Source organism: Calidris pugnax, unplaced genomic scaffold (genome assembly GCF_001431845.1).
Source record: "Calidris pugnax isolate Ruff unplaced genomic scaffold, ASM143184v1 scaffold398, whole genome shotgun sequence".
Taxonomy (NCBI): Eukaryota; Metazoa; Chordata; class Aves; order Charadriiformes; family Scolopacidae; genus Calidris; species Calidris pugnax.
The window spans coordinates 2,655,835-2,677,811 of NW_015091280.1; positions in this window are offsets into that span (position 1 = coordinate 2,655,835).

Consider the following 21,977-nt stretch of genomic DNA (forward strand, 5'->3'; position numbering starts at 1 on the left):
ATTCATGGCTGAAAGAGAATGAAACCAGCACAGCTAGAACTTTTACTGCAAAGAGAAGCCTGAGTTGTGAGAGCCATCTCAGACTGGACTTTCATTTGTCCTGGCAGTGAGCTCTGTTAGCAGTTATTTTAAAGAATTAAAAGAGTATTTTAAAGAATAGAATTTTAAAGGTAAAGGCACCTTCAGGGCAGAAGCAGGTTGTCCATTTATCTAGAGATCCGCTGTCTGAGAAACTTCTGATGGAAGGGCTGTAGTTAGCAGCCACTCAGCTGGCAAATAAGTGCTCTGCTATTCATTATAATCTCAAATTTTCATGAAACAAAGCTCATTTTCTTAGACTTTGCAGAAGCTGAGTTTTAATGTGTCTTTTTTTTTTCCTCTCAGACACTTCTTACTGGATTTTTCTTTCATTGCTTGGTCTTAACCTTGGACGTGTAAATTAACTCTTTAGGGGACAAATGCAGAACATACTGAGGACGCACCTTGGGAGAAGGAGCTGCCAAGAGTTCTGTACCAATAGTTCTGGAGCCCCAAACAAACAGATACATAGCAGATACTTGCTGCATAGACTCCTTTGGATTATCACAAAAAGCCTGTAAGTTTTTGGAGAGCTGTTCATTTAACATAAAGGTTATTTGCCTTTACCAATGGCCCACTAGGAAGTGGAGTGCAACACCAATGCAGGGTGTCAGACTGACTGTATCTCTAACATTCATCTTACTCCTTTTGGAAAAAAGAGTACAATGCATTACTCTTGCCACTTGTGCTGTTCTACTTAGTTAAGGAGAACTGTTTGTTAGTTTATTCAGAGACTGATAGCCAGGTGCCATCCAGGCACATTTTATTGTAGTCATTAACATTAAACATATACACATACTCTATGATCAAAATAGCTACACAATTACAGAAAATGTTCTAACTGAATTTTTCTAAGTATCTTCCACACCTACTTCATGGATTAGAGTCCCTGAAGACAGAATCAATCATTCATAAAAAATAAGTCAACTGGAGCTGTTGTTGTGCCTTAAATAGTCATATATATTTTTTTAAATAATAAATAAATTAATCTGCAAGTAGATTTGTTGTTCATGTAACTGGAGGGAGGAATCTTAGCAAGAAGTTGGAAACAAATATCTGTATGTGGGTCAGCAATATGAATACGTTCAGCTCCTAGTAAGATTTGAAAGTGCTCAGAGCTACAGACTTTGCTTGAAGACCTTTTCTATCCTCAAAAGATTAGGCAAAATGAGAAAGCTCCTCTTGCTTTGGGGTATCAGAGTGTTTAATCCTCACAACTCTTACTAATTATCTGATTTGTTCATTTCCCCAAAAAAATATCTTCTGAGGAGTGAGGAAATCACAGAAAAACGAAGGATGAAATAAGTCATTGTGGAGATACTTTAGAATATTCGAAATACTTTCAAGAAACCTCTCTAGTTCTCTCTGTCCATACATGGAGGTATTTTATTTTCCCTTCACTGCATACATTAGCATTAACTGGTTTTGCATGTAGCCATTATAGGGTACAAATATAGATATACTAATACACTTTTTGAATTGTTTACTCCATTTATTTTAGAAGAATGCACAGTTTCCTCAGCCTGAGAATTCATAGGCATTTACTGTGTATTTATCACATAAAAAACAAATGTAATGTCTTGTATCACTAAATACAACCTTTTCCTCAGGCAGCAAAATGGTTTTATGTTACTTTTCAAATAGGATGCCGAAGGGGTAGGAATGGGATGAGCCCAGCACAAGCTCCCATCAGTCTCAGGTTCCTATCGTTCCATAAACAGAGAGGAATAAAAAGGGCACTCCGTGCCAGAAACATTTGCCTCAATGAATCTAACCTGATGAGACCCTTCGGACAGAACCCATAAACTCTTGTATGCTGATGTTTCCTTGTACTTGGCTAAACGTGAAGTATTTTATGTTGGGAACAATGACACTGAGAATTTCCTTGGTGGACACCTGTTTGTCAAATCTACCATCTTTCCTTCACTGTTACCAAGCAGAACATGTTCACATAGTCATTTATCTCATTAAAAAATTAATTCTCCTCACTCTATATATTTATCAGCATATTGTCAAACACAGGACTGCATCATCCAGAAGCAAGCCAGCAAAGGCAGAAGCACAATTCACAAATGTGTACAACGCAGAAAATACTTACGGTTTTTTTCCCTTGCTACTCCAGGTTTACTCAGTGTACAAAACTGTTTGCAAAATCCAATTTGAAACATGGACCACTGAAAATCTAGCTTTGCAGCTCCTGTGACAAAAGCATTTCATACTGGTGTATAATCACAGTTTTCACACAAAAGATTAAGTGATAACACGCTGTCAGTTTATCATCTCATTGCACATCATAAATATATATCTTGAGCTTTTCCCATGTTGATACCCAGGTTAAGTAGCTTAAAAAATAGTGTAGCATTGTGCTACACCTCATCCTTTTTTCTTTTTTTTTTTTTCCTATCCATGCAGCCCCGGCCACAAAATTCACACTGTTCTGCTGTAACACTGTTGGATCGATTTGGTCAAACCACAGGGCCACAGGAGCTGCAGCAGACCCCATCTGCTCTGTGCTCTCAGGAGACAGTACGAGTTTCACGCCTCCCCCCCACCTGCCGCAGCCGTGCCTCCGCAGCCAGAGGGGCGAGAGTGACATCCACCCCAGGACAATTGCTCTGGTTATTTTTCATACCTCATTCTTACCTCCTTAGCTTGTCTGGAGCTTTTTCAATACTCTTCTGTCACAGTACCATAGCGAATGACTGCAGGGTTTTTTTTCTTTTTTCAATCCAGAACAGGAAGAGCTTTCCTACAAATGGTTATTTTGGATGCATATGATTCTTGACCCATTTTTTTCTTACAAATGAAATCAATTTTATGCAAATACAATCTCGCATTGAAAACTTACTATATTTATGTTTTTTGATTCTTTGAATGTAAAAATAGCCATGTAAAAATCTGCTGACATTATTACATACAATACACTTTTAGGAGCAATTAATTTTGAATAATTCAGAGGATGTGAAAACTGACCTGTATTGGTGGATTAGACTTTAGTTCTATCCATCTTTATTTTAAAATATTTTTTAAATATATTTTTATAAAACTCTTGATTTTTTAATAATTGGATACAAGCACGGTGCAGAAGTGGGTTTGTTTTGCTTTTTGGCTGGCAAAGTCCATACTTAAAAATTTGGCTCTGCAGTGCTGGATGTTAAGGTATTAATAAATCAATAAATATGCTACCACAGTAATCAACACAGTCCTTACATTGCTATCAATAACATCCAGCCTGTGAAATTCCCAAGATGTTTTTTATCCTGCCATATTCAATGGGAACTGTGAATAACAATTAAAAAAATAATAATTCAACTGCAAAAGGGTTTTGGTCCTGCCACCACTCAGTTTCACGTGAACTGTGCAATTCCTTTTAGCAGGAGTCGCACAGCACTCAGCCAGGCAGGCTAAGCCTCAAGTCAAAGGCAGCTCCAAATTTCATTTTAGTATACACAGAACTGGCCATCATTCTTTTCTGGATAGATCAGCCATGCAGACAAGTTCCTCGGGGGCTTAGAAGACGTCAGCCTGGGCAGCTATGAGGTAAGGGTCATCTACTTTGTTCCCCAGAATGAAGGATAAGCCAATAATCATTTGTTAAAGCACAGTTAAGAGATTTCATAGAGTGAGCTGCTCATTGCAGTTGTTCTTACAAAAATATCACAAAGCAAGACAGCATATAATTGAGGATAACTAGTGCTTTGTAGAAAACTATGGAAAAAGCAAGCAAATCCAACAAGCCAAATCCTGTACCAGAACTAATACAATTCTTTCAAGCCTTCTCAAAAAACTAGGGAATTCTGCCCAGTTCTGCTAACTTCTACAAGTGTCTATAATACCCATCCTTGGAGTAGGTTACTATATAAATGTGGTTTCTCAGAGAAAACGTGCAAAAATCCCTCTATAGAATGTCATTACTTTTTGCAGAATTCACCAGTCTGTAACTCTATATGGCCATGAAGTTTTGCAGTGAACTCCAGATCAATTGCAGCTCTTGACATTTATCTAACTTGAATGCTAGAGAATATACTTTTTGGTTTGATTCGTATCTGCTACCAGCTAAATGGATCAATAAAGCTTTTTTTTTCTTTTTTCAGTGAGAGAGGATCTACACTTGACATCTTCTTTTAAAGTTGGGCAGACAGTTTCATTCAAACTGCAATGCTCAGCAACCTCTGATATTCTAGCAGTACCCAGCTGCTCTTCTATTGTTAAGGGATGGTTCAAATCTCTATTATAAGCCCTTTTTTTTTTTTTTATAAACGAGTTTAAAATGCAGCTGTAAAAATTGCTTTGGGATGAACCTTGGCATGCTGAGCTGACTGCTAGGCTCTCTTTCTCTTGCCTGCCCCCCCACCTCTTTAAAATTTGAATTTAGATTTATTCTGCCTGGAGATAGAGGAAGGAAAGCGAGTAATAAAAATAACCTATTTCAAAACTAATAGGCATACACCAAGCCATCAGATATCAGGTACGTGGGTTGACTATATATTAAAAAAACATACTAACTAACATATATTTGCAAGTGTCAGACCCCAAAATCTTCACAGCATTAAATGAAAAGATGTAACAGGTAAGTTGATGTTAAAGATCATATATCTGAAAAAGATCTTCTATCACCAAGTCAGGATTGTCCTTCAGGACATCTCTACAGTAGTTCATGGAGCCACTCCAGGTACTGAGGAGGTACTCAGCACTGAAAGCATTGTAGCAGCGTACTTTAATATACTGCTTTTATCAGAGGCAGATCAATATAATGATGTATACTGTACATGTAATGTTTCAGTAGATCAGAACATACCATCGTATGACTGTTTCAGTGCCCCTGCTTGCTCAACAGTGAGTTCATTCTCCACAGTAATGCAAAACAGAGCTATTGAGGGGTAGACAGTTAATTGTCATGGATATATTTTAGAAAAAGGGTAATAATATGTGCTGTCATTATGATATATTCTCAATGGCTACAGTGCTGATAAAATCAGCAAACTACGCAAGGTTGAGAGTTAGCCTTCACTGGTACTGGAAGTAATTAGCTATCAAATTGATCTCCAACTATTACAGCCCATGGATAGAATGCCTTCTGTCAAGTATGCAACTAGCTATTCCAGCAGCCTTTCCTTATGCCCAAAGCATTAGGATGCACTGGAAAGGACCCTCAGCTTTAATTCAGAATTTCCATGCTTTTGGAGATTTAATTAAGATTGCCCTTGGCCTGAAGAGAAATGCAAAGTTTTGTACTTGCTATTCACACCCATATTTGCTAGCACCTATTAGGATTATGAGTATCAATTAACAAATGCTAAATGGTGATATCTTAAGTCATAAAACATTAATAGAAAAAAATGGCTTGTTTTGTTTCTGAAAGAAAACAATAGAAGTTGTATTTGCCAATGTCAGAGGCCTCTAAAGGTGTTCTGAAATCTCAACTCAAGTAGCAGGTTTCACCTGACATCCATACATTACGTACCTCAGGAAGAGAACCTGTTTGTGGAAATTCGTTGAAACCTGGTGGCATGGTGTCCTCTTTCTGACAGCAGCAGTAGGGTTTACATCTGGGTGATACAGGTAATAATATAATGGTTAATTGTAAAACAACAAATTTAACCGTAATCAGCATATGCTTTGTGACCAATAGATCTCAAGTCCTTTGTCTCAGCTATTGTGTCACCGTTCATCGATAAAAATGATTTGGTCATTTACAAACTATTATTGTGTTCTGTCTTAAACAATATCTTGCAACAGCGAGTTCCACAAGTTAATTTAAGAAGATGAACTCCACTTTCCATTTACAGATCACTATTTTAAACACAGTAAAGAAAATCAGAAGCATTCTCAGTAATATTCACTTCACATTTCTTCTTAAATAGATATATATACAATATATATCTATATATTGGGGTGGACTAGATGACCTTTAAATGTCCCTTCCAACCCAAACCATTCTATGATTCCCCTCCTTCTCTGTATGGGAGAGATTTCATAATTCTTTAATCATTATTTACTCCTAAACTTCGAAGTTTTACTTTTAAAACACATTTTCTTCCTTAGTCAATTTTCTTATAACTTCTTATGTGATGGAAATATTAGTATTCTGCTAATAGAAGTTAAATGCTGAAGTATGAAAGCTAATCAAATGACAGCTCTACAGTGAAGTAACTCCTTAATTGTTTTCTTAACTGTTTCTGTGATCTTCATTAAGTTATTTCAAGCTTTGCACCTGAAATTATGCTTTACAGCAAGGGTCCACAGAACTATGACATGGCCGTGCTTTTGCTCTGAAATTCTTATCCCAGAATTTCTATGGCCTGAAGGGATAGAAACATATTCCCAGTCCTTTTCATTTCAGGGAGGGAATCTAGGACAAATTCCAGTGGCTTTCATCTTCAATGTAAAATCTATAAACTGTGGAATCCAGGAAATAGGGTGTTTTATGTTCTGTGCAGAAGGGAAAAAAGACTACTGTGCTGCAGCATGGCAGCAGCCAGAGCTGCATGCAATGCATACCAAAGACAGCTACAAGGGCATCTCAGCTTTCTCTTTGCACTTGAATGTATGAACAGTGCACTTCATTGCTAAGCTCCAAGATGAAAGTTACAGTTAAAAAAAAGGAAGAAACCATTATTTCAAATTTAGTGAAAATATATAATATGTGTATATATATTTATTTGATAAAATAATACTTTGAAAACATATAAGTGAGTACAGTTGATTTATTTTAAATTTAGCAGCCTTTGAGCAAAAGCTTTGAAGAATAGGTACTCCCCACAGCAGTAATATAGCACGACAAGAAATACAACAAGCTGAAGTTGCTAATTAAGTTCACTTTAACTTTCCATTAGGAAACTTGGGTCAGGTACTTACAATCTAAAGGCTTTCCAGTATTTGGGTTAAATGAACTGTTCCTTACAGCTGTAATCACGATGTACAACAGAATTTTGGCCATGGCCATTTCCTCTCTGTTAGAAATCCATCCGTAGTTGCAGTTGGAACCCATGTGTATGTGAGGATTGATTTCTTGACATTTTGTCAGTGCCACTTCTCCCTGCATGACTGCTGATCTGATTAGAAAAAGAAATTTGCCTTGGTGGAAGGCATGTGTTCCATTTCCTGCCCCTGGCAGCAACCCGCTCCACAGGGTTCCACCAGCAGCTCTGTGTTCAGCAAGTCCCTCCTCTGCCTTGCCCTCACCCAGAGCCGGGAAAGAGGAAGAAAAAGTTCTTAAAAAACAAACAAAAAGAGAGAGAGAGAGAGAGGAAAATTCAAGTAAACAGCCTGAGAAATTAATAGAGGCTGAGAATTAATCTCCATCCCTAATCCCTTTTCACCTTTTTTTGGCCCACATCAGATTAGACTAGCCTGATTTTAACACTTTTTCATGCAGAATGGCATATAATAACAAAATTTAAATGGCAGGAAAGATAAGAGCGGAGGGAGACAATGAACTCCCACGCGAGAATTTTAGCAATACTGTGAATAGAAAGCAATGCTTTCTCAGATTTTGGTTATTGTGCATTGTAAACTATAGCATCTCAATTTCACTTGCTGAGTGGCTGTAGAACAACCTGCAGAAAACTGGAATGAGCCTCTAAGCAACTGCCCCAACGACAGTCATCATAAAGCAAGGAAAGCAAAGCTGCTTCCAAGCTAGCTTCACACAAGCTGTTGCAGACAGCAGCTTATTCCATTAGGTTCTAAGGCTACAAATTAACCTTGAAACACAAAGACACCAAGAACAGTGAAAGGTAGAAGAGGAGGAGGGCAAGGAAAGAGGGGAGCAGGGACTGAGAGACAAAGAGCTGTTGAATTATCTGGATTTACCATTCAGTTTTATATTCTTTAAAATAAGTGCCACAGTCATTGCTACAAAGAAAGGAAAAAAGGAGGTGGTGTGCAGACATCATCTAAATTCTTAATGTGTTTTTTTCAGAAACATTTAAAATGAAAATAAAAACAGCAACTTTGTTACAATCATACATGTTTGAAATCTGCTTTGCATTAGTGCAGAAGATTTTATCAGCCAAAGTTAAAAGTTTTTTATATACACAGGCATTAAACAGAAGTATAAGAACTTGTAAGGACATAGCAAATGACAAGTGTCCTGAAATATTTTCCCAGTCCAAAGACATAACTTGTGTAAAGCCAATCTACATTTTTCTGAAACACAGAACTGTTAGGCTATGTTCCAATTTATTAGACACCTCTTTCATGGGATCTAGGCTTTGTACCTAGACATACTGTTCTGGAGAATATTCCCAGGCAGGTGTCTGAGACTGAGCAAAAGAAAAGTATTTGGAGCTATAAAGGTCTAATTCAAATCTTGAAAAGAGAGGCAGGGTTTATCATATACAGGCATATTTAGCCATTAATTTAGGCTATTAGCAGCATTCTCTGCCTGTGCTAAATATATCAGATTATCTGAGATCAAGGCTAGATTGCTTTGTTTACACAGAAAATGAAAAAAAAAACAACAAACAAAACAAAAACAACAGCAACCACAACAAAAGGAATCAAATCACATAATCTGCTTATAAGTAGTAACTATTTTCAGGGAAGTGAGAGGGGAAGTTCTCTGTGTCATCCAATCACAAAACAAATTACAAAATCCCTAATAAACACCCACTAGCACATGAAGTTAAAAAAGGATACCTTTCTAATTCATCCCCAAAAACCAATTCCATCAGTAGTCTCTATCTCCAATTACAGTTTTCCTCAAGTGTGGCAAATTGGATGGGGTCCACAAGAGCTGAAAGTAAGGCTGAGAATACCAACCCTTTTCATTTAAAATGAAAATATTTTTAGTTATAGTCAAGTCAGGACGGAATGCAAAAGGTGGAAGTTTTCATACCTCATTGCCAATGCAATGAGCCTTGTAAATCCATCTTTAGTATGGCAAGAAAAGAGAAAAAAACAAAAAAGGAGAAAAAAGCCGTATCATTCATCAAGCTAAGGTCAGAACAATACAGCATTAATAAAGAAACGGAAAAGTTTGCTTGAGCTGCACTCTAAACAAAAGAAGATGACATGGCTGTTACATTGCAACTACATCACAACTCAATGACTTACATGCACTGACTTCTGGGTTTCAGCCTGTTTCCTTGAGGAGAGTTTTTTGTTTGGGGGACACTCACTGCAAATGGCAACATCAGGAGCTTTCAGTGGATGGAAAGACTATGCTTCCTTCATCTCAGAGATGGTAATTTAAGTAAACTTTCGCATTTATTTATTCTATAAATGAAAACAATGGTTGTAGCTTCTGATACTTTTCATGAATGTTAAATCACTTTGAGAAATAGACTTTATATAAAACTATGTATGAAAATTGAAAGCGAGCCACTGATGAGTTACTGAAACAAGATTACATATCCATAATTTGGAAGCAATGATTGTGCTGAATTAAAATAATTCTAACTGGTTTAAAGACTTTCAGAATGAATAGCAAATTGATAATAAGCAATTCCACTTTGATAGCATTACAATGCCAGGGATTCTTTCAAATCAATTCCTATTTCCTCCACAAAAGAGGTTTGCAGATAGTAATTGCAGAAAACACATCTTTACTGTCAGAGCAGATCAGCTTTTGTCTCTGAAATTGGATCAGCTCGCCTTCTTCAATTGCTCTTTTCCACTGAACTATAAAGCAGTGCAAGTGTTACATAGCTGCACGGTGGGATTGTACCAGGGGCCTTGGGAAGAAAAAATGGGACTGCTGGATGATCTGTGCATGCAAAATGCACAATACTTGATCTGGAACCTTGGTGTTTTTAAGGACAATGCCGACTGAACCAGGTATTTTAGACAAGCCTGGAAAACAAACCAAAAGCAAACCAACCTTTATCTGTGGAGGTCAAAAGCTTAAGAGACAGTGTTACCCTTCAGCATGACTTCCTTTAGAAGCAAGACAGTATAATACCCATACCAGTCTGTCAGGCATCTTATTTCTTTCAAAACTATATTTGTTAGAGACTGAAGTTTTCCAGAGGTGAATCCTTTAAAAGCTCTGACACAGCTCTTCTTTTGCTAACACAAACCGTGAGGTATCACCCACGCTGTCTTTGGTGCGATGATAGAAATGTATCATTTGGGACTTAAGAAGATGTTGCATGTCAGAGAGGAGGCAACACAACAAAGTCACATCATATAAGAAGGCAACATTATCAGCTAAACAAGAGAAAAAGCAAATAGCAAAAGGCATCAAGATAAAAAGAATAAGCAATAGTACAGAGGAATTGTACAGAGGAATAAACACCACAGAGGAAAAAGCACAGCCAAAACATATTTCTGGTAATTATATGGACACGTGAATTTTTCCAAGATTACACGAGAAAAGTACAGAGGAATAAGCACCACAGAGGAAACAAAACATATTTCTGGTGATTATATGGGCACGTGAATTTTTCCAAGATTACACGAGAAACCCTCTTACATTTACCAAAAATTGACAACAAATCTTTTTCCCATCCCTCTCATTGCATTTGCAAGAAATTAAAATGCTTAAAATCAGGTACTTCACAATCTTCCAAATCCCTGGGGGGCTGCATGATGCAAGATCATGGCAAGTACAGAGTGTAGTGTACAAAACAGAAAATCAAGAGCTGTCATTATTTCATTACCTCTTAAAGATAAGGTTCAGTCAGCTTCTCAGTGCACAAAGTGACTGCACCAGCTGCTGGCTTGAAAGGGTGCTGGCTTTCCAGAAAGAGAAAACACTGATGTATTGGGATTTTGACTGAAAGACAGGATACCAAGAAAATTTTTGGGACAACTGTGATACAGCTGTTACTGTGAACGTCTCATGTCCAACCTTGAACCCTCTTAGATTTACCAAAAATTGACAACAAATCTTTTTCCCATCCCTCTCATTGCATTTGCAAGAAATTAAAATGCTTAAAATCAGCTACTTCACAATCTTCCAAATCCCTGGGGGGCTGCATGATACAAGATCATGGCAAGTACAGAGTGTAGTGTACAAAACAGAAAATCAAGAGCTGTCATTATTTCATTACCTCTTAAAGATAAGGTTCAGTCAGCTTCTCAGTGCACAAAGTGACTGCACCAGCTGCTGGCTTGAAAGGGTGCTGGCTTTCCAGAAAGAGAAAACACTGATGTATTGGGATTTTGACTGAAAGACAGGATACCAAGAAAACTTTTGGGACAACTGTGATACAGCTGCTACTGTGAACGTCTCATGTCCAACCTTGACACTGAATGCTTTGGGGTAATGTGGGAGCTGATATATTTCACCTTAACAATTGGTGGTTTCTTCTCATCACCAGCTATAGCAGGCTGGTCGTGAAGCTCTCCCCAGATACTCCCTACATACTGTTCTTCGTTTACAGCATTTACAAAAAGACTAGTTTCATCCATAATCCTCTGAGATCTTGCTTCCTACAGATTTCCATAAAGGCTGCAGCAAAGAAATTTCCTTTAAATTTGCCTTCATGAATGACCCAAAAAACCCCTTAGTGGTTACTATGCCATGCTGTTTGCAGACAGTCCCAGTCCAGCTGAACTGCTCACAAGCATGTTCTTTGCACTGCAGTTTCATCAACTTTACTGCAGCATAAACCACACATCCCCAGTGGTCACTCTTCAAGAAAGGAAAGGCAATTGCTTGGAACAACACAATTAAAACAATATTAGTCATCAAAGACTCGGAGAACTTCCCAAATCCTACATAGGGCCATCAGTGGGAGGTCTTATGGTCTGGTAAGGGGAGTCACTGCTCTCCAAGATCATATGATGCGAAATCATCACCTAATGCAAACCGTAAGTATTTTCCTAGAATGACAAGTGACTGAGGAGACAAAGTAGCTGCTCAGACAACTGCTTCAGGATTCTGGTATCAGCTCTCTGTGCAGTTCCTGAGTTTGCTGATCTTCTGGCACGTCTACAAACAACACCACTCAGGCTTTGCTCTTCTACTACGAGCTGAATGAGAAACATCATCTACAAATTCAGATGATTAAAGCCACTTGTTATTCTTTTCAAATTGAAAGGTGGTTTTTCAAGGACAATGTGACAGAATGAGAGGAATGGACATGTAGTAACAGACACTGAGCACTCCCACCTAACAGCAATGCAGGAAGAGTTTCTGGCTGAATTTAGAGCGATAAGAAGTTGTGTTTCCATAAGTTCCTTTTGCCTTGAAGGAAGCAAAAGAATCCTCATACATTGCAGATTCTAACACAACTTAAATAACAGTACTACATGGGGCAGAATGTTTGGGTGTAGTAGTATTTTTCTGACTGCAAAAAAAAAGCTGGAAGATTCTGGCCAGCTCTGCCAATAACTTTCATTCCTTCCACATAAAGTTTAGACTAAGCAAAATGTTGAAGATTTGTGTTTCATTGCTGAAATTAATAACGCTCATTAAATGCATTTCACCATGCTTTCCCATTATTGGGTTTGGCAACAGCAAAGAGGCATACTGAAGATCCCTACACTACTTAAGTTCCCAGTGAATATTTCTTGAATTGAGAGGAGAATGAGCTTTCCAAAGCACAGCACTTAGCAAGCAGTGGTGCTGTAGTTCTCTCCCAGCTATACTGCTGACTTACTGCGCATCTTTGAGCTGGTTAACTTTTCACTCTCCTTTTTTCTGTCTTGTCAACTTATATTGCTATGCTTTTGGCCACCAACTGTTGCATTCTGTGATGGTGTAATTATGGACAAGATCAGTCAGGGTCTGTTGGTGCTATTGTAATAGATACAATAGGTAATAATGACTTTGCAGGCTACAGGTAAGCACAGATGGTACAGGAAAGAGTAGACAAATGATGCATAAATAGGAATTCTCTTGTCTTAGAAATCTGTCTGGTCAGTATATCTGAAAATAGAGGATTTTGAGTTTCACACAACCCCATTGGTTCTTTTGCTTGGAAATCCAGGAGTGTTATTGCAGTATCATGCCATCACAAGCACAAAGTAACCCCATTGAAGTAAATTACATTAAAGTAGACCAAAACGACAATACTGACTCCCTACCTTTGAAAGAAGGTAACATTTTTACAACGTGCAATCCCAGCTCCTAGTGGTGCCAGTATATTATGATAAGAGGAGGCTTTGACATCATATTTTGAGGCACAAAAATGCCTATGCTGTTGAAATTGAAATAAAACACTTCTTCTTTCCCTGTGCAGAAAGCAGGTATCTTTAGGAAGGTCCCCCACAGGCCCCAGTGAGAAGGGATGGTAAAGGCAGCAGTGTCATGGTTTTAACTTACACTCTTTTTGATCCCTGCAATCACTTTCCAAGTCTTGATTTACAAGTCACAATTTCTACCAAAACCAGGGCTGACCCATGGTTTGGGAACAGTTACTTCCACAGTATGGGTCTGCTCCAGTGCTGGGAGTGCCGAATGACAGCTTCAGAAGAAAAAAGTAATCCAAGGGTGAAACACAGTGAAGGAGAACACCTGGGTTGTTATATTGAAGGGCTGGTGAAAGAGGCAGAGAGAAAACAGTGTAAACAAAAAGGTCTGTTAGCCTCTCGATGAACAAGAAATTAATGTGCAGTATTCTTATTAGAGCTAATAAGAACGACAGACAAAGAGAGAAAACAGCAGACTTCACACTGCTTATCAATTACCACTGTTTCTTCCCAAGGTCTGTAAAATAGTTGTGCTTAGAAAGTTAAAGATAAATGGTATTGATTTAAGTACATTACTAATAGTACCTTCTCTGTAGCAATTGGATTTCACCCAAAATTCTGTTGCACCTACATTATTCTGTCATACTAGCTGGTCCTGTAAAAATGCAAATTTGTCTTTTAAAAGCAGGATATGTTGTGCCAAGTACCCTCATAGCATTTATGACCAAAAATATTTTATTAAAAATGTCTGGATATTTTCAAATAGTATTCCAATGGGCTGTCAAATTAATAGTAAAAGAAAAAAATCATAAATCATAGCTGCAAGACAATAAGAAATAGCACTATGGCTACGGACAGTTGAAACCCACCAGCAGATAAGAACACAAATTTGGAAAAAATACAACCCTTTTCAATTGCCTTTTTTCAAGGATTGAAATGTGAGATATGTATCATTTAAACAAAGAAACTGAGTGCCTACATGGGGCAGGAGGAGGAATTTCCCTGAGCAGTTATTTCAATTATCCATCTGTTTAATCAGAAGACTGCCATTCTGCTCAAACAGCAGTACAGACACGCACACCAAGGACCCATATCCCTACACTCGTGTAAATGCAGAGCAATCCACTCCTCTAGGTAGGGTTACTCTGTTATGTATTAGCAGAATTCAGAGCATTTAATAGAAAGACCAAACAAAGCAGCTACTAAAGTCTATGGGACGTTTAGAGCAGGATGAGGCTGCAATTGCGATAACAGTTCAAGAGGATTCAACATTACATTTGAATTGACAATAACAGAGTACAGATGGAAAAGTAATTCTCCCACAAGCTGCATGTGGTTAAGACAAAGAGCTGCTGCATCAAGATCATGTGGGATAAGCAGTGACTAACTACCATACTTATCTTAATTTAGCAAGCCTCCCTGCTTAGAGGTTTGGATTCTTTTAATCAGAGATCAGTGTTTGTAGCTGTCTAGTCAGTTTACATTTTATACCCTCTCAGGAGCTTTGAACTGTTTCCAGTATTCTGTTGACATACTCTATCCAGCTAGAACTGACAGAGCTGTGCCGAGCTTGTTACCCTGCACCCGACTTTGGACATTCAGGCCTTCTAACTTCAGCAACTCGTTGTAGCTGCAGTGAAACAATGGTAGGATGTGCAGATCTTAACAAGAAGGCAAGAGCCTGTGGAATGATCTATCATTGCATAAGACACTTCTAGACATAAAGACACACTTAGGTTGGAAAAGACCTTTAGGATCACCATGTCCAACCATAAACCCAACACTGCCAAGTCCACCACTAAACCATGTCCCTAAGGGCTATATCTATGTCTTTCAAATATCTCCAGGAATGGTGACTCAACCACTTTCCTGGCAGCCTGTTTCAATACTTGATAACGCTTTTGGGGAACAAATTTTTCCTAATATCCAATCTAAGCCTTCTCTAGTGCAACTTTTGAGGCCATTTCCTCTCATCTCTTGTTGCTTGGAAAAAGAGATCAACACCTTTCAGGTAGTTGTAAAGTGCAATAAGGTCTCCCCTCAGCCTCCTTTTCTCCAGGCTGAACAAGCCCAGTTTTCTCAGCTGGTCCTCAAAGACTTGTTCTCCAGACCCTTCACCAGCTTCATTGCCCTCTCTGGCACAGCTCAATGTCTGTCTTGTAGCAAGGGGCCCAAAACTGGATGCAGTACTCAAGGTGAGGCCTCACCAGTGCTGAGTAGAGGGGGAAGATCACTGCCTTAGTCCTGGTGGCCACACTGTTCCTGATACAAGCAAGGAGGAGGAGGTATCTGTTCTTGGCAATGGGGCATCATGTGGCTGCCCTACAGAAGGGATAATGGGAAGGGCTTGCCAGAGGCTCTTAGGGTCTTGCATCCAAAGTTCCCTTTTTTTATAGCTCAGCACCTCCTGGCCCACATTGCAGTCACATGGAGATCCCAGTCAGTAGCTGATCCCTTAGCCAAGGGTCCTGAAAAAAAGGGCACTCCAGATAAGCAGAGTGGGGGATCCCGAGTTAGGCAGGAAAACATAAAAAAAATTTTGTAGCAACGGAAGGAAGTTACGTGGAGCAGGATTTGGAGAAGGCATCAGAAAAACAAAGGATGAAATATCAAGGTGGGAGAAGTGGCCACAAGGATCCTACAATTATACTTGCCATGCGAGAATAGCAGAGCTAAGGTGATGGGTGACAAGTAAGTAAAGCAAAGACTGCATGACAAGTGGCACAGAGCCACTACTGCTAGTAAAGTAGCTGTAAGGAAAGTTATTCAAAGAGGGACCTACATCGAACATATGCTGTCTTGGTTGCAGGCGAGCAAATCCCAGGCTGGGCAGGCGAGAGGCAGTGCTGTGAGCTGCAGTCAGAAGAGGAGATCAGCATGGCACAAAGCATGGAAATTAAAAAACATGAAATAATGTGATGGCAGAGAGTGATCCTGGTTTCGAGGGAGCAATGCTGCAGTGTATAGTAAGAACAAGTGCAGAGAAAAGCATTGAATAAATGTTTGGTCATCAGGAATAGTTTACCACTGCATACATCACACAGAAAGATGCAGAAAGAATAAAACATTATAATGAGCCACTTCCAGCAACTTAAGGGAAACTCATGTACGTATCTTTCAAAATCCTTTAAAAAAAAGTATTATTAAGAGGCAAAATTAAATACCATATACCAGAGCCTCAACCACATTAGTGGATCAACAGCATTTTTGTGGTAAGGCTTTCAAATCTAGTTTTACTTGTCTCTAAAGGATCCTTAAAAGGACTTTTAAAGTTAGCTCTGCTAGCTTTGGCTAACTATACAGAATAAAGATTTGATTGCATTCCTACAGAAGTGCCCCTAATAATTCCTTAGAATGAGCTATGGCATTTTTCCACTAATTGTAGGAATAACTAATGGGCACCTTGAGCATGTGTTATTTATCTGTGTGCCAATTTTAAGAGACTTCAGTTGTGAAAAACTACAAGGCAGTATTTACTCTAGAGCAAGCACTCTGTGCCAGTAAAAATAAAATGTCCATTGTGAACTTGAAAAATAAAAAGGAATTTTTAATCACACAATTGTATTATCATTAAGATACAAAATTCCATGTTAGCTCCCCAAGGAACAGGGAATTAACCTGAGCTCAGTTCTCCTTGCACAAATTCTCAGAAAGATGGTAGGAACATTAAGAAATTGTGCTCCAAGGATCATAACTCTCCAAAGGAGAGATATTAACCCAAGTAGATTTGGATTGTAACTATACATTTCATCCATTTCAATGACCAGAAGTGCAATTAAGCTTTTCTGCTGAGTCACTCCATGGCAAACACGTTCTACTCTACCTTGTTTCAATTTTTTTCTAACGATGCAAGATCCAGAACATCAAAACAAAATAAATCACAAGAACTTGAAGAAAATTATAAATCCCAGATGGAGATGCACCTCCTCTGTGACTAAGATCTTCTCAAAAATACTGCTGTATCTCACAACTTCGTTCTTCATTTTTCCCTACAGACCTGGCCTCAGTTCTTGGTTCCCCACATTCTTACTGTAAGGAGTTTTCCTACCATGAGTAAGTTTGACATTTTGAAAAACGTTGGCACTCACCTGGAACAAAATAAAGATCTCTCCTGTTTTTCACATATATCATGAGTTCCTTTTCTTCAGATAGCTAGATGGCTGGGACATCCAGTAGGGGTATGACACAGCTGCTTCATGTTCCTGCTTTTGGCTATTTGCCTGCATTACAGATTCCCTGTCTTCATTGCCAAGATGACAACTGTGTTGAGCGGACCAACTTCCAAAATTTCCTATTGAAATTCATCCAATATGTAAAAATAAATGTGGAGAAACCAGACTCTGAATCTAGATATGGCTATCTGTGAAAGATTAATGACTGAGAAATTGAGCAGTGGGTAAAAAATATTTTATCTAAACTTATGCATTCTCAGTGGAAGTCCAGTTTTGCCCAATCAGCATTTTCAAATTAAAAAAAATGCTGTTGGCGAATTTATGTATGGCTTTCTCCATTACATTACTTTCACTCACCTCTAAGTTTTGCTGGAGCTGAATCAGGTCCAGAATCAGCATAAGGATAGCTGGGACTGGCACAAAGACTATTTAAAAAGAAAAGAAAAGAATGAAAGAGGAAAAGAAAAAACAAAAATCTTACTCCTGTACTTATAACCCCCTCACAGGTTCCATGCCAAGAGCAATTCAACTGGGCCCCCAGGAAACCCAGTTATTTTTCTATCTGGTAAAACGCCTTTCCATAGCCAAGAAGATCCTGATACAGTCTTCTCACAGAATTTCTGTAAAAAAACCCAAAAACCAAACCAAACCAACAAACAAAAAAAACCAAAAACAAAAAAAACCCACAAAACCAAAAACATAAAAAATACTGGAGGGTGAATGGGGGACTATATTGCTGTGTGATAAATGTTCAAGTACCATATTTCTTCATCTGCCTTCCCTGAGTGCAGTTTCATAATGAGTGTTAACAGGCCAGCTTTAAACACTAAGGAGTACATTTGCAGTGTAATGTGTGGAGATTTGACTGGACAATTTCCCATTAACACTAATGTGCGCTGCATGGTTAAATCCCTAAACACCACGTTGAAAATTTAGTTTCAAAAGTGCCCATTATGTTTGGGTGTTGGAATTTTTTTTAAAACAGTTGTTAGTCTATTAAACATTCATTGCCCTCTCACTAGTCAGAACTTTCTCTTTTTGTTTCAGTTTAGACAGTTAATCACAAGACACATTTTTGCAACAGCTTCACATACTAAATGAAATTTTGAAAATGAATCTTTAGAGCTGACACTGATTAACATCTTCATAATGCCTCATCTAAAGATCTACTCATAAATTCTAAAGGCTTCAGACAAATCTATGATCTAACTACAAATTTTGTTCACAAAGGGCAATGCTCATTTTTTTTTACAAGTCCAATAGGTATGACATTGAACATAATTTTTGTCACAATTTTTCTGTCATTAAAGAAGAAGACACAGTGAGCATTTGCTGTTTGTTGCATATTTGTTGTTTGCTTTTCTTTTTTGGTTTGGTTTTTTTCTTGTTAGGCATCTAGTTAGCCAATTTAAAGCATTAGTAACTTTCACACTCAAGATGTCAATGCACATAAACCCAGGCATAACACAGGAGCAAAAATCAAAGAATCAGGCAGGATTATGATTATAAGTAAGTTCTAAGTGAAAACAATGTAAACATTAAAAAATAAAGTCTGAAAACAAGTTTGTCTCCACCCTTCCTAACATGCACTCTAAGCATGTGTATGGTTTGTAAATTATGAGATCTTAAATTAAACGTATCATAGTCTACGCATGAGTGGGATAATCTTATTTTATTGGGAAAAGGCACACAGCATTGGACCAGCCTTTCTGCTAATTACATTTGTTAAGGAAAACAAAGCAGAGTTATTTGGGTGTGTGCTGGGGGAAAGGAGATGAGCAACAGAAATTCTTGAGTGTATTTCATAGAGTAAACTGATATCTGTAGATAGAAATGCTATCTACAGACAGTGGGTGAGTTTAAATTTATACTGTGTGACTGAGATTTTTAAGTGGACATAAACAAACAGAGTCCACCACAGTAATTTGCTCATTTTTATAGCAGCTTTCTGAAGTGGAAGTTTGCCATTACAGACAAGCGCTTAATTCTTCAAAAAGCCCAATTTCTTATTACAAGACAATAAAGTACTTCCTCTTCCAACAGCAGGTTAGCACCAAAGGCATCCTTAAAAATCTAACTCAAATGTGCTAAAGACACTTAATAATCTTTAAACTACATACAATACCACTTCCTCCCTGGTACCAGGATGTTGTAAAATGTCTAATTAGTCCTTATAATAGTGCTGACACCTCTGCAGCACATAAAAGAGGATTTTTAATTTACAAAAGACAACTCTGGTTGTCTTGATTTTTACCTTTAATTAGACTGTAAGACATAGCTCTGTAAGAGTGCAGATGAATATTCCATTAATTTGGCTGTTAACCAACATATGAGGTATCAGCTTAGGGTATAAGGTAAATTTGTGAGGCTTTTTTAAAAGCAATATTGTAATATTTTGAATTGATTTTTAATACACACTGTCTCATGGATTATTTAATTCTCTAATGAGGTAGAAAGAAATATTAAAGCCAATATTTAAATGTCAGGTAAATGACCCAGTTTAAGGCAAAAAAAAGACTTTTCTCTTGATTTTCTTGAGATGATACCAATAACTGCCTAGATTTTGGAAATGGCTTTGTCATGTTTAGATTTTATATTGGTGCAATAATTGTGCGCAGTAGGGTACTGCACCTAGCTATGAAATTAATTTAAAAATGAAATAAGAGGCATGATGAAAAATACAGAAAAGTGAGTTTCCCCAAAGGAAATATAAATAATTTTGAAAGTAAAAGTGTTTCTGTGGCAACATGATCTTTAATAAGTCAAAATTTGCAATACTAGTAAGCTATACCGCAATGACAAGTAAATGTATGTGCCTGACTAAGAGAACCAGTGGAAATTATAGTCTTAGAGCTGTCTAATGAAATCAGAGGAAGTGAGCAATACATGTCTGAGCACTTAATAAAAATCACCATCCAGCTCACAATGTGTAACACAAGTCATAAAATAAGGGGAAATCTGCATCATTATATGTAAGGGACTTAGTGTGTCATTTGACAAGAGCACTTGCCTCTACTGCCATCCACTCCAAACAGGAAAATGGAGGAGTACAGCCTGACAGGTCCTCCTTTTTTGGTATCAGCACATCTGGAAGTGGCAAGGAGTTGGTTGCTGCCCTCCTCTAATTCTCTTCCAAAACAGAAGCTTCAAAAAAGCTCCTTTTGCATCCCACTGTAATAAACACAAGAAGACACACAAGATAGTAAAGCTTTCTGGTGAAGCAGCACACCGCAGGAGAAATATAAAGAATACGTAGCGTCTATCAGAAGCTAACTGAAGACACAAATTCAGACACAGAAGTAAAATGACCTGCCTGTTCTGTATAAAGTGGAGACATTTGGGAAACAGAATTTCTGCCCTGGAAGTGGGAAGAAAAAACACCTACCAATTTTGATTCAAAAACTTCAGTGGATCTACAGACTAATCCCATGTTAAAACACTGAGTTCTCTTATACAAGGAAAATAACCATAATACTTCATCAGAAATTATTTTTCTCGCCTTCTTTGGAAATGTCAATTCAGCAATGAAAACAGAAATTTTGGCCAACTTCTACAATCAGGGTATTGCATCCATACAGACTTGAGTGTTCTGCACAGCTCCTTCCTACCCACTCTTTCCTATCTCCAAAGCAACTCCTGCCAAGTGTATAAGAAAGTGCACTGCAATATTAACAGATGGAGTAAATAACAGGATGCTGCATAGCAGGGAATCACGCCCATCCCTCCTCAGTCACTGCCATCTCCCCTTGGGTATTCATATCTTGAGCTAAAGAGACTTCAAAGCAAGGCTTAGGGTGATAGATGTAACCACCTCCTTTACCATGGATACAGGCAGATCTGTTCCTCATGAGCTATCTCCTTCTATGGACTGATAAAGCCCAGTCCAGACTAGAGGGGTTATTAAAAACTGAAAGTACCTGGCCTTATATTTCAGTGGACCTGTTACTGCCTGCGTAACACCTCCTTTACAACTGTTGTTCCAGAAGTCAAGAAAAAATTCTGGGTTTTTAATAATTGAAAAACACACTTATCTAATCTATAAAACCTAATTAAAAATTTAGAAAGCTCATAATGATCGCCTATTCATTTCAAGCAAGAATGCTGGAAAGAGACAGGAGAGAATTAAATATAAATAAATTAAAATAACAAAAACTGTTCAAAGTATGATGACTAACACCAGAATTCCAGTATGTACCATACTTTACAAAGATTAATATAAAACCTTCTCAGTTCTGTATTACCAGATACGTGAGGCATTTTAATACTAATTTATCCTTTGCTTACACCTGGAGACATCTCCGCAGGGGCGGTAAGCCTAGCTTTAAAGCACACTGCCAAACCACTGGGCCTAAAGGAGAAAAATGAAAATACTCAAAGAGAAAGCTTCAAACATGATGAGAGACTGAAAAGAACAGGAGTGCTTTCTTTGGATACAATAAGACTTGGGAAGTCCTGAAAGAAGTAAAGAAAAGTAACAAATGATACAGAGAAGATTTCTGGGGAATGGCTGCATTGCCTATATCATTATAGAACAGGGTTAGAGGAAAATAAAAAGGTGAGAAACATGGTTAAAAAGGGGTTTTTTTCATTCCACATCATGTTACAGAAGTCAGCAAGATAAAAACTTGAAGATTAAAAGTG